The following is a 13,535-nucleotide window of genomic DNA, read 5'->3' on the forward strand; positions in this document are numbered from 1 at the left end:
GGCCATAACTGGTACCGCAAAGCGATTGTTCCTGACACCTTCATGATGTCAAGAAAAGCATTAATTCAACAAAAATAAGTCTAACACTGTTCAAAAATCACCTGAATATTAGTAAGAAAATTAGAATAAACAAGATTATGTTTTGTTTATTCTGTTTATTGATAAGACCTGATATTGATAAGACCTTATGCTCCTGGCAGAGAGCTGCGTTCCTCTAATACAAACCTACTTGCAGTACCTTTTGCTCGCTCTAAGCGATCTCAGGCAAAACTGTTCTCAGTTCTACTACCTCAGTGGTGGAACAAACTTCCAGAAGCAACAAGACTAGCATCATCTATCTCAACCTTCAAGAAACAGGTAAAAACTGATCTCTTTCAGGACTTTTTACTGCGCTGATGCCCCAGATCAGGTTAGGCAGCAAGTTAGGCTATGCAGTGTGTGTGTGTGTATGTGTACGTTTGTGTATGTCTTTGTCAAAAAAAAAAAAAACAACTCACTAACCCAAGCTTACTGTTCTGTATATTTCCTGTGCATCGTGTATTTGCAAGTGTATTTGCAGTCCCTATGTCCTCTATTGTAAGTCGCTTTGGATAAAAGGGCCAAATGCAATGTAATGTAATGTTTATTCATATACTATGAATCATTAAACCGGTATTGCTCTTGGTGGATATCATTCATTTAAATATGATTCTGATGATTCATTACAAAAAAGAAAAGTTTCAGCAACTTTAGCAACCCTGATTTTGGTTGGTGAACCACCAACCTCCACTTTTAAAATTCCCTCCCAATCCGATTGGTGTCCACTTTAAAAAGAGCCATCATTTTTAAATAAAACAATATAATACAAAGTTTTCTTTGACCCTGAATTATGGAAAAGCAGCTTTATTGAGAATGTGGAGAACTCCGCAAAACAGACGTTTCCACAACTCTCCTGCTTGGTATCCTGTGTAAAACAGTTTCCTTCCGAGTTTGAAAACATGGGTAAAAAATTTAAATTGCTCATAGATTTGCCGGCAGTTTTTATGCCATTCATGATTATTTTAACAGCTCCTGGCTTGAGCCTGCCAAAGCAATAATGAAACTCATGAAACCTTTTAAAGGCCGTTGCTCTTCAAAAAATACAACAAGGGGAGCAACCGGAGAGATGATTTATGTCGCTCGCTGGTCCTAAAGGTTGTTCGCATCATTCACCAGGAAATGTCACGTTTACTGTTGCCTCATTTTGATGAGGAGTTTACATTAAGGTCTATGAACCTAATTACCAGCCTGAAGGTGCTCTTTACTTTCTGGATCGCCATCTAGAAGGTGTTGTCCTGAATCTCCAACAGAAAATTTTCACTCTGATGTATTTTTCCTGAGATTGTTGGCTAAATTTGGACTGTGGAGGGTTTACAGCGGAGAGATCGGCCCCTGTTATCGTGCACAGTCGGTTCCCTTTACTTGTGACATTCCGTAGCAGTCAGACTTTTCATAAGAATAATTTCTGCCTCTTTAGATTGTTTTTTACATTGATGTCCCAAGCAAATTTGAATTCAGAATTACCTGAAAATTGTTAAAAAAAAACCAAAATTTTTCTCAAAGCAAGCAAATGTTTCTTTAAAAACACCACAAAACTTTCGAGATGTCACTAGAAAATATCCAGAGAAGTGAGGGGGAAAAAAAATAAAAGGAAAAACATAATCGGCTGAAAAAATTAACTTGCTTTTTTTAAAGAAATCTGTTTGAATGACTGTTGAAGGCGAGACGTTAGCGCTTCAGTAAGAAAGTCTCGGTTAGATCAGACAGGGGGCCTTTTTGTGTGGAGTCTCCATTGTCTCCCCATTTCTGCATAGCTTGCTTCAGGGTTGCACTTGCTCTGACAGTCCAAAAACATGCAGGAGATTCACGGGAGGCTACAAATTGTCCAGATGTTTGATTGAGACCCTCAGTGCAGAATAAGCGGTATAGATAATGAATGAAGGAATGAACGTTTGTATGTCGCTATGTGTGTTCTTCTGGAACGCAAATCTTTGTCCACACGTTGCAACGCTTTGACATGAACAGACCATGTGTCACTCTTCTCAACCCTTCTGTTGCAGCAGACATCACGCCGAGGAGACAAGCATCCCTGATTTCATGCCACAAGCACAAGGTAAGTGCTTCCATTGCGTATAAATAGCATAATTTCATAGCAACCATCATTACACAAGAGCATCATTAGACACCGCCTCAGTCAGTCAGAGCTCAATGTGCCGCTGGCCAGAACTGGCAAAGCCGCTGCCGTCTGAGGTCTAGAGGTGGATGGTTGTGTCCTTGCATTTCTGTAATGTACAATCTTTTTTTCATAATTTAGACAGAACAGCCGAACAAACGTTATTACCTCCTCCAAATGAGCTCGAACCTCATGATCATTTAGAAGGTTGTGATGACAGTGTAGCCATTTAGAGACCAAGAAGTGCTTGATTTCCTCACAGAATTGACGATGCGTCCCAAAATGTATAAAACATTACGGAATGAATGTTGTTTAAATCTTCAACCAGGACATTTGGACTGAATCTTTGCTGCCCCCATAAAATCGTGTGCCAGCGGGGCAATGTGGATAATAGTGACAGGCTTTGGAAGCCAGGCACTGCATTGTCTTTGAGTAGATTATAAAGAAATCCATCCTCTGCATTGAGGCTCTCCACCACGGAGCTGTGAGCAGCCACGTGCATCCTCTGGGGACCAGTTCCATTTTCTTTTAACCAGTGTTTTGGTCCATAACTTCCAAACTTACAGGCCAAGTGGAGTGGCTGCAGACTCCAACAAGGCTCGGTTCACAACTTTCTCGCCTTGAGGAAATGTGGCTAACTGCTGATACATCACCATGCTAGCAGGGACATAATGTATAAGTCGCTCAGTGACCGTTTCTCATTGGTGTTAGAAAACTAAAATGGTTTGACTTTCTGTTGTTTTGTTTTTTTTTGACCGTGAAACTATAGTCTTGTGTTCTTTGAGGATGAAATGTGATTTTGGTTGCTTAAGCACGATAAGACCTGAAAGACAACTGTGAAAGCACAAGATGAGGGCCGAGCTTGGAGTTTCTGTCAGCATCGTAGTTGTTTGGAAATTCTCACGGAAAGCAGCAATAAGACTGCATTCTGCTCGTTTTCAACCAAACGCTTTTGGTAAACGGTTTGATTTACTATGTTGTGCAGGACTTTTACTCACATTCGCATAATAAGACATTTTAACTCTCCCCAGGTTTTGCATTGGACTTTTCTGTAAGAATAATTGTCGCATTGTCAGTGTGAAAAGAGATGTCCATCCAGCTGACAGATGAGTGCACTTACCAGGGAGCTCGAGCCTCACCATATACTCCCAGTGCCTGTTTTATTTTTACTTTGCCCATTACCCCCAGCCTTACTCCATCATTTGTTCCCTCATTGATATTGCCATTGTAATATTGTAACTAGTTCTACCAATGGAACTAGTTAGAGGCCAGACTCCAACAGATGAGGTCTTTGCATTGCAATCCTCCAAAAAACAGTTCAATGAGTTTCCACTTTCAGGAGTTATATGATCACATTTCACTCTCCAATGCATTGGACATTTTCCTTGGCTACCATTCACAACATGGCAGATGGGAAGTGAAGTCATCAGCATGCGATGCATACAGCGGCTGAGCCCAGATGATATGCCGACGCAGGGTGTTGCCATAATTGGTCCTAATGGAAACAGATGTTGTGTTCCGCGAGACATGCCGTCTCGAGCATCTCCACACTCACTTCACATCAGAAACAATCTTCTGGGGGAACACTTTTGTAAATAACACCTTTTATTACAAACTGAAGCAATGTGCAAAACACAAGAATGAATCCACACACGACATTAAAATAAAATCTATGCATGATGCCCCCCCCCCCCCCCCCCCCACACACACACACACTGCTGTGCATGAACACAGAAGGGACTCAACAAATTGCCTCCCTCAATAGCCCTGACACAACAGCATGCAAAATTAGTCGTGGAAAGCTGGAAGAGGGGCAAAGCAATTTCCTGACAAGAGAATGCAGGACAGTGACAGAGCAAATGAAATGCACATAGTATCCAGTGAAGTAATTCAAAGTAATTTTGCACACAGTTAATGCAAAAGCAAGCAGGGATTCAGTGCATTCTTTTTCTATTAGCTCAAATGGGTGCAGGAAGGAGCAAGCTGGGTTATAGTCACACTGGTTTTTCTGACAATAAATGTGCAGCTGGATAGGCACCGAAAACAGTGCCATCGAGCCAATGACACTCGGGTTCTGTCACGATCCATAAAGAAGGCAGCGATGGCAAGATGGAATCCATTATCCCCTCCTCTCCACTCCAAATGAGGCGATGGCAGGCACTCTGTACGCGCCTTAATGCCTCGTGAAGACATCTTACAATCAATGGGCTTTAATCACGTCCATTTTTCCTCCTTTTTCCTCCTCAATAAAGAAGGGGAAATCGCTCAAGCTCAATTGACCCCTATAACAATTCGAAAAGGGGCATGATGTTGATGTGGGAGGGCAGGCAGGGGAACGCTGAAAGAGGTAAAGGTTCAGGAGTTCATCGTTCTGCAATTATACATAATTTTGTCATCAGAACCGTGGCCTGCTCTCTGTCTCAACGTGCCAGAAACACGTATTTGGATTTAAGTGGACTGTCTGCTCACATTACTGATACTTACACGTTCCTTGTACTTAAGAGCTGTTGTGAAGTTGTTTTGGCAAAACTTTCTCCAAAAAAAAAAAAAAAGCCCTAATAGGTCCAGTATTTGGTCATTTCTCTGATGGTGCAGACAACCTGCAAAAAACAAGACGGCTCCTGCGGCTTGTCACTTAAAGAGAACCCCTTTTGACCCAACTGAATCTTTTAGCAGTTGAATCTTCCTTCAACCCAACAAAGCGTTATTCTTGGAACTGGGTGAGAAATGTTCCACACAGAGCCCTCCTGCCGTGGAAGTGTTTCATATTGAATCCACGGTGCAGTTTTGAGACCAGGAGCAGTACCGAGTTTTATCTTGAGCTCCAGCTCCACTGAGAACTCGCTAATATTTCTTTGGTTTTACCCCAAACCGAGAACCAACTCTGAAAATCAACAAAAATAGAAAAAAAAAAACAAGAAACATAATTAAATCAAAAGGCGACAATTTGATTAAAATTAAATGAAAAAAATTGAAAAAAACCTTTCTGAATAATGTAATTTATCACTATATATCATGTAACTAACTTTAACATATTAATTAAAACGTGCTTATATATATTCATTTTATAGTGAAGCGATACAGTGCCATTTCAAGAGGAAGCTGTAAGTGAATAACAGTAAGTTAATGTTTCATAACAATGTTAAGAGAGATCTCTGTCCACCTTGAAAGCGTCCTCCCTGACTTTTCATCGCATTCGTTTCCGTGGTGATGGCTTTCTACTTCAACTCACATGCCGCAACTAGACCCAGAGGTTTCAAATGGATGGCGTCATTCAAGTACTTCTGCAAGATCAGGTTGCAAATTATTGGTATTTCTAAACTTCCTCTGTGTGAAAAGTTGGAGAATTAACTGATAATATCGGTGGTAAAGTGCCATTACACTTAAAAAATTGCTCTGACAGAGCTGTGGAATTGAGCTTTTGAGTCTATGGATTCCACTGGGCATAAATAAATGAGAGCTAATATAGAAAATATTGATAAACCGCAGCATCCTTTATGCATTCCGTCATGTTTCGAGAGCACTGGCTCGACTCTGTTAACACGGCGCTCTCCATCTCCACAGAAGGGCTCATTATTGACCATCCGTCATGAATGCGTAATGGGAAGTAGAATTCACGTCGTGCGTATCTGCGGCCAAAACTGGTATTCATAATGTGTATGGGGGGGCGGTTCGATCCGTTGCAACTGTGCCATCATTCACCACCAGAAAGGGAAGAAGGGTGGTAGAAAATGGAGGGAGAACCTTCCCGATTCCATCGGCACCGACCGGGTCTGCAAAAACAGCCGGTGCTAAAACTCGGCGCCGGCTGATGTTATTTATTCAGTCATCTTATCCATTTTTCAGCCGCTCTGCTCAGTCAACTGGGCTGCAGTTGATTGGGAGCCACTTGTGAATTATGGAAAACAAACAAAACAAACACACGTTTGACTTTGTCTGCAGCCAGCCAGAGAGACAACTCTACTGTGGTTGGCCGAGCACCAGATGTAAATAGGTTTCTATTCTCTCTCTTGGACGTGTAGGAAGACCTATACAGAATTGAATTCTATTTTTATAATAGTTTTATAGCTTAACATGCCCTACTGTTATCAGTTAATTTGAATGGAAAAGAAAAAAAAAACACTGCTTACTGTTGCTGCCATTATATTATCATTATTTTTATTTATTGCAGCTTTACTACTTGTGACTCCAACCTCAGTAACACATGTCAAGATTAAGTTCTTACATTTTGGAGTTCCTTGATTTCAAATTACCCAGAAATATATAAATCTTGGTCTTGTATTCCCTCGTGATCCTTTTTGATGACTGAGGATAGCCTACTTTCGACTTCCTGTAAGTTGTCTGAAAGCCTGTACTCGGGCTGAGGTTTGAACGCCGCGTGTTTAAATCCATTTAAATATTCAACGTGTCCCTGGGTAAGACACCGAACCCCTATGGCCTGGTTAGCGCCTTGCATGAAAGCTCTGTTGCATCGGGTGTAAAGTGCCTGCAAATAATTTTCCTGATGGAGATAAATATTTTGCCTCAGAGCAGATGTGCTAAGTCGCAATCATTAGTTCTTATACAACATGTTACCTTTGATTTTCATTTATTGTTTTTACATCCATGCTATTGTCCTTTACCCTCAAACTAATCCAAACATTTATTTCCTGCTTGATATAGCATCTAAATATTTAGAGATGAACATCGGTTGCTGTGGCTGGTTCGCAACACCCTCCGGGCCCATTGTGTTAAATTAAGACTTCACTAGTATTTAATAGATGCAGTTGCACACCATTTGGTGCATTTTTAACAAGGTTCCCCTGAAAAGTGTTTTTTAATTTTTTTTTTTCCCCCCTCTCTTTGGTGTTAATGACCATAATAAGTTTTAATACGTTTTTTTTCGGAATACAAGTGACTTGTTAAAGTTCTTGTCAAAAGTGCTCTTTTGTCTGGCACATTATCTGAGGAATCGCCATCAGAAACGACATTCATTTGCAGTCCGTACGAGTTCAAAGGACAAATCGGTGTTTGATTTTCAGGCGTCTGAGTCCGACCCAACATGAAAAATTCAAAGTATGCCGGACCGATGAGTCATCTCCGTCCTTTCGCCTGTCGGTGTTCATCAAAGCTTTATTTGATGTGGAAAATATCAGTTTCGATGGCTGGATAGATTTCCGGACGTCTCAGCTGATGATAAAATGGTCTGCAAGCTGCAACACCCTTTCTTCTCATTTGAGTTATCTTAAAGAACCGTGGATAGCAGAGTCGTTTCAGGCAGGAATTTTGTTTGCGGTATCATCAGAATACGCGCTTCTTTTCCCAAGGAATGGCAATGGAGCGCTCTGCGGAGCTCCGTGGACGCAGAAACAGCGCAAACTGTATGTCACTCATAGATGCCATAATCTCTTTAAATGACCTTTATCTCCCAACCCTTTCGAATAAGGTGTGCCATAGGCAGAGATGCCTTTTGGGGGGATAAAAATGATGCCTTTTTTTTTTTTTTATATTCCTTTGGGGGTACCGAGGGACTGAGATGGCTAACGAGATAAACACCTCTCAGCGGAGCAAATCCCATCATGGGAAGAGTGATCTCACTTTCCCCCACAGGATGGCAAAGTCAGGATGAAGGTTAGAACAGCAGCATCATCAGAGGATATTAGCAAAAACGTGCCTCTGCCTAAAATGTAAATCGCACAAAAAAAATTCACATGTAGTGGTTTCAGTTTTTTCTTTCTTTTTTTTTTGCATGTCAAATATATGAAAATGGCACTATAAATAACATCAGATCAATGCAACCGTTTAATAAATGGAAGAAATGCGCCGACCCTGAGAAAGCAAAGCCAGAAGGAATCTCCCATTGTAAGCATGCACAGTCCTGCGGGTGCGTTTCAAATGGCATCGCACAGAGACGCAGACCCGCATCACGTGGTGTATTCACACTCGTGAAAACACACAACGTCCACTTTTTCAAGTCACAGAGCAGAAATTCTCCCGACGCTCTCCGCTTTCCTCTCTCCCGCTCGTTTATTCACGTTTGGATAATGGCGAGACTCTTTCCGAGGCAAAATGCGCCACATTGGATTGAATCGTCTGGTTTCTGAGCTTCCCGGCTTGATTCATACTGAAGAGTTGGAATCGAGCGTACAAGGGCAGAATATGTTTTGTTTGCTGCGGTGGTTCACGCCGGCTGAAAATCTGGCAAAGCCTTGTGGGGCAGCTGGATTTTACGAGACCACAAGATCGTGGGAGCATTCCACTCTGCCGGGCATTTAGTTATTTGTTTTCTGCTCGATCAAAAATGGCTCTGTCAGTTATCGCTAGTTTTACACGTGATGACCGTGAGAAGCGTCGCTGAAAGTTACTCTAAAAATCACTAAAGCTAGCATTGATCCTGCGAAGGCATCTGCCATTTCAGAACTTCAAAGCGCTCAAAATTTGTTCTTGATGGAAAATATGTTTCGGCTCTTCTTTCCAACTGGCTTCAACAACTGCTCTGGTTGGGACAGACAGATGGCTCATCTAGTCACCTGCCAAAATATAGAGCGCACCCCACACCAGATACTTTCTTCGGGGTCCTTTTTTAGCCGACTCTGTGTAACAAACCATCTGTTGTGTCAGGTTGGACCACAGTAATTCACCCTGGCAATTTCAGCCGGCGATGTCGGGCTGTAATAACTATGAAACGGCCTGCGGTGATTTCTCAGGTTTCCGATCGCAGGTGGTTTCGGTCCCTGAAGTATGAGAAAATATCGCCCGAGAGAGTGTTACTTAAAGTGATTATGCTCAATTCAGCGCTTGTTTATTTCTTGTCACAAGCAATGGCGCCAAATGATAGCAGAGAACTCCCGCGAGGGGAATTTGGGTTTAAAAACTGCGTGCTATACTCAGCTCACATCACCTGCAGCATGTCCTTGTGTCACACACCCGCGAGTCACCTGGCTGACTGTGCACGTGATGCCGGGAGTGCAGGAAGTGAATGTCACAAGTTCAGATGACGACATGAACTTACCGCATCCCAGAAAAGAAAAGCTTTTGGAACTTCCTCTGTAAACGATTTCACGTTTGTGTCATCTTTACCACATTTATATCGATGCATTTTTTTTCATGCATCAGTATTAATCATAATTTTTGAAATAAACTACTTTACGGCTCTGTGGTATCTCAGTTCCTTCCAGTCTCTGGGAAGAGCACAAGAGCTCTGTGTAGATCCCCCTCAGAGGAACAAGACAACGTTCCTAAAGCCTCACTTGATTATATTGTTTATATTATATAATGGTGATGCACTGCATTACGAGTCACAAGTTAGTCGAGGGAAACTTTACTCGGGGAAACTAAATTACTGATTATTAAAAGTTCAGGCATTTTCAGTGTTTTTTCGCTGGTGAGACGAACAAGAGAATTTTATCTTGAGCTTTTCTCGACGCCAGAAATGGGTCCATTTGAACTGGAGGCCAAAAACTGCCATTGAAATAGTTTGGAACTCAAGAAGAATTCTCATTGACCTTTGCTGCTGTTCTCAAAGTTTATTCAAAAATTCTAAAAAAAAAATTTGAATGGAACGTCGAGTAACGACACCTTTATGATCTTTAGTTGCGTATTCAGTCAAGCACTTCGGTCCGTTTTCCATCGCCCGGTCATCTCCCTGAACAATAATGAGACCTGTTATGACACGTCGTCACTCTGCATAATTCGCCACGGCAATGTTTCCCAGAATCGCCGCTGAAAAAAATCCAGTCCAAATTAAAGCACCGCGTCCTCACAAGATGGTGCTGTAATGTAAGCCTGTTATTAGCATAAAACGCAGGAGCTGCAAAAAATTGTGCACATCTTGATGGGAAAATAGGACCTGGCAAGGGGCATTAATCTTTAATAGAGCCAAGTGTTTGTTTGGGAGCAGTCTTAAGTGGGAGCCATAAAAGCAAAGCAAAGGGGGTAACCTTTCTGGAACAAATAAAAAGATTGTTAAATAAAAGTTGTTGTTGAAAATACAGTGCACTTCATAAAGTCACACACACACACCAGCCTTCTTTAACTCCGGCCGGCTTTAAGACACGCTGACTCATGCACGGCTTCAAAAAGAGCAACCGAACGGAATAGCAGGGTACGTTGGCAAACACAACACAATGACCCGATTTGAAAACGAGTCGCCGCCGCTTAACATGAATATTTAAAATGATCGCTTGCGCTAAATAGTCCGGCGATGCCGCAAGCCAATTCCAGAAACCGAGGTCAAATATCAAGAGTCAAATGAGGAAGTGTACTGGAAATTATTTCCTCTTCCAGCAAGGACCTGCTAGGGAGTGATAAACTGCAGGCGGAAGCGCACACTCGCACACACTCACACACACTCACACACTCGCACACCATCGTCAAGGACCCACCATCCTCTCCTCTGAGCACCGGAGGCTAATTTATGTGTGCCTGAATCCCGCTCGGCTCCCGCCAGATAGCGCGGGGTTAGATGCAGCTCTCCGCTCGGAGCCATGCAACGTAGCACTAACATGCAGTGGAGCGAATGCTTAATTTCGGAAAGAGAGGATGAAAGCGGGCATTGGGCACTGAAACTGGGGCTGCCGGTGCTATTCTATTGACGCCTTGGGTGACTGCGCATACTGGCGAGAACCACTGAAGAGCGGCTGGTCCGGAGAGGGGGGGGGGGGGAGGGGGGGGGCTTTTAACAAAACCGTCCCAATCCGAACACGATGATTTTTATCTCGTTTATTTTTTTTTTGGTTGTTTCGGTAAGGAATGGCAGGTGGTCCGGGTGCTCGGGCGAATCGACGCGGCGCAGAAGGAAGCACCAATTCACCGCCAGAGAACCGCCCACCTGCTCGAGCGCCCCGATTTGTTCCCTTGCTTACTCAGCGTGTTTATTTAAGACAGCCGGGTGTAAACAGCCACCTGCACCGAGTCGAGGGTAACTACAACTCAAGATCACACACCGGTGAGAGGAGAGGTGTCAGCCACTTGCATATTAATGGACCCTTCCAGGCCCTTTGTTACTTAAAGATACTCTACCATGATAAATGTGTTTACTTGGTAATTTAACATACGGGTGGGAAAAAAAAAAAAAACAATCTTGTATTTCGAAAGTTGACTGGAGGCACATCCACCCTCCCTCTTCCCCCCCGCTCGCTGGGTTCCTGTTCACCTTTTTATGTGCCAATTTTAAAGTTTTAACAGTCCGAGGAGGTGGAAAAGTTGCCGCGTCGATAAAAGGTAAATGTGATTTAGCGAAACGCAGGCAGATTCTGCAATTAGCGGATGAAATCATTCAGAAACCGCATCGTTTCTGCTCCCGTGCACGCTCGCTGGCCTCGCGGTGGCGGCGCACGAGGGTCCGGGTGTTGCATGAGCTAATTGTCTGCGCTTAAAGGCATCGCTGGCAGCTGTTTGCAACTCTCTGGCTGCCAGACCTCACTTAATCCCCTCGAATCCAGCAGAACATTTATCGATTAAACCAAAAAAAAAAAAAACATTTTCGCTAACCCCAGTGTCCCAGATTTACGCCGCAGTCTATGAGCCGGGTCGTGGCATCCGCAGTCGGCCGGTCCAGGAGTTTTAAACTTATACCGTGCTTTTTTTTTTTTTCTTACTGTTAGTAGGAGGGAAGGTCTGCTGTCACTGCAAGCCCAGTGCTCCACTGAAGGCTAGTTAGGTTTTATTTTTGTGTTGATAAATATTTACCAGCTAGCTCTCCGTTTACGTGGTGTGGATTTTATATCTTTGCCACTGGTGGTTTTTAATGTGCATCACAAGGAAACTATATTTCTGCGCACACGGTGCCTTGACATTAATGTCACATGCTCTGCCAGCCCTCCCTGATGTCGCCCTAGAAGCAGCTTTGGCTTTGTGCACTACATTGAAATTTACTGTCTCTGGTGGAAAACAGTTCATCTTTCGTTGGATTATTTAGTGCTGTTGTTGGAATTGTATTGAGTTTATGTCAGTAATTATTTATCTTGTGGCTGCCGGGCGCCGCTTTGTATTGGTCGCGTTACCACTTTGTGGATTTCGGCGAGCGACCCTGCATGATCCGTACGGGGGCAACCGTGCACAGTATGTTGCGATTTTACAGCAGCTTCATTTTAGCCAAGGGGTGTGGATGTGGGGGGGAGGGGGGGTTGCGGATAGGACAAGTCTGCAGAGGAACTAAGACATTTCAGTTCAGCTGGAGGAGTCTTTGGGGGAGGGGGTGCCCTCCTCTGCATCCTCTCCGGTCTTGCCGCAGCGGTCAGAGGCTGTATTTTATGTTGCAGATCGAGACTTGGGTCATAAGGAATAATTGCAGCGGACAGAAGTACTCGCCGATGGAGAAATTTCAATGTTTCTTAAATTAATTCAAAAATCAAATGTGGAATTTTAATTGCATCGTCGACCTACATGGCCCGTCCTATTATGACGTGGCTAAAAACACGCTTTAATGAGTCTATTTCTCAGCTATTCTTAAAATTGGCAAAACATTTGATGTTAAATCACCTCTCCGGTGACAAACATGTATTCACAATCAGTAGTTCTAGGCTTAGTGCCATTAACATAAAAAGGTGTGAAAGGCAAAGTGAAGCCAAATGGTTTCCTCCCGATCGGGTGAGAAAACCTCATCAAGTAAACATGGCACATTTTCTGCTGTCTGGATATATATATATATAGGAGAGACTGGGCTAATTTTGATCTATTGATTTGAGATCAATAAAAAAAAAAAAATAGCCTGGCTGAGTCAAAAGTATTAAGATTGATACCATCAATCAATACACTGTAAAACTCTGCTCAGAGTTAATCGGGCGTCAACTCAAACCTGGACATGTTGCCGCAATAAAGGGAACAGACGGGCGTCGCATTTACTTTCAGCTCATTTGAAGCTTTCACATGAGACGGAGCCACCTGACAGTTTGTGGACGGCCGGCTCTCTTGAGATGAGCCTCGTATTTTTCGCAGCACGCCGGGGCAGCAGTCGCCCTCGTCGTCAGCCCGTGTCATTAAGTCAGGCAAGGCGGAACATGTCATCCGGTTAAAAGCGACAGGACACACATGGGAGGGGAAAAGCCAGCAGGGACCCGTGATGAATGTCAAATAATTAAACTGTTTAAAAAGGCGCGAGGATGGTTGATCACAGCAATGTGAGAGGGGTGGGTGTGTGGGAGGAAGGGGGCGCAATGTGTGGCGGAGAGGATGATGGCGGGCGGATACTTGTAAATCAATGCAGAGTGATTTACAAGACGACACCGGAGTCTTGAAAAATACACAGCAATTAAAATACTTACATCTTCTCTGACGGCACGGCGCCAGAAGTAAGGTCTGCTGTCAATCAAGGACACGGTGCACACTCTCTGTGCACACTCACTATCTTACTGGAAATAAATCC

This window comes from Fistularia commersonii, chromosome 22 (assembly GCF_037954325.1).
Source record: "Fistularia commersonii isolate RoL2024-O1a breed Wild chromosome 22, RoL_Fcom_v1.0, whole genome shotgun sequence".
Lineage (NCBI taxonomy): Eukaryota > Metazoa > Chordata > Actinopteri > Syngnathiformes > Fistulariidae > Fistularia > Fistularia commersonii.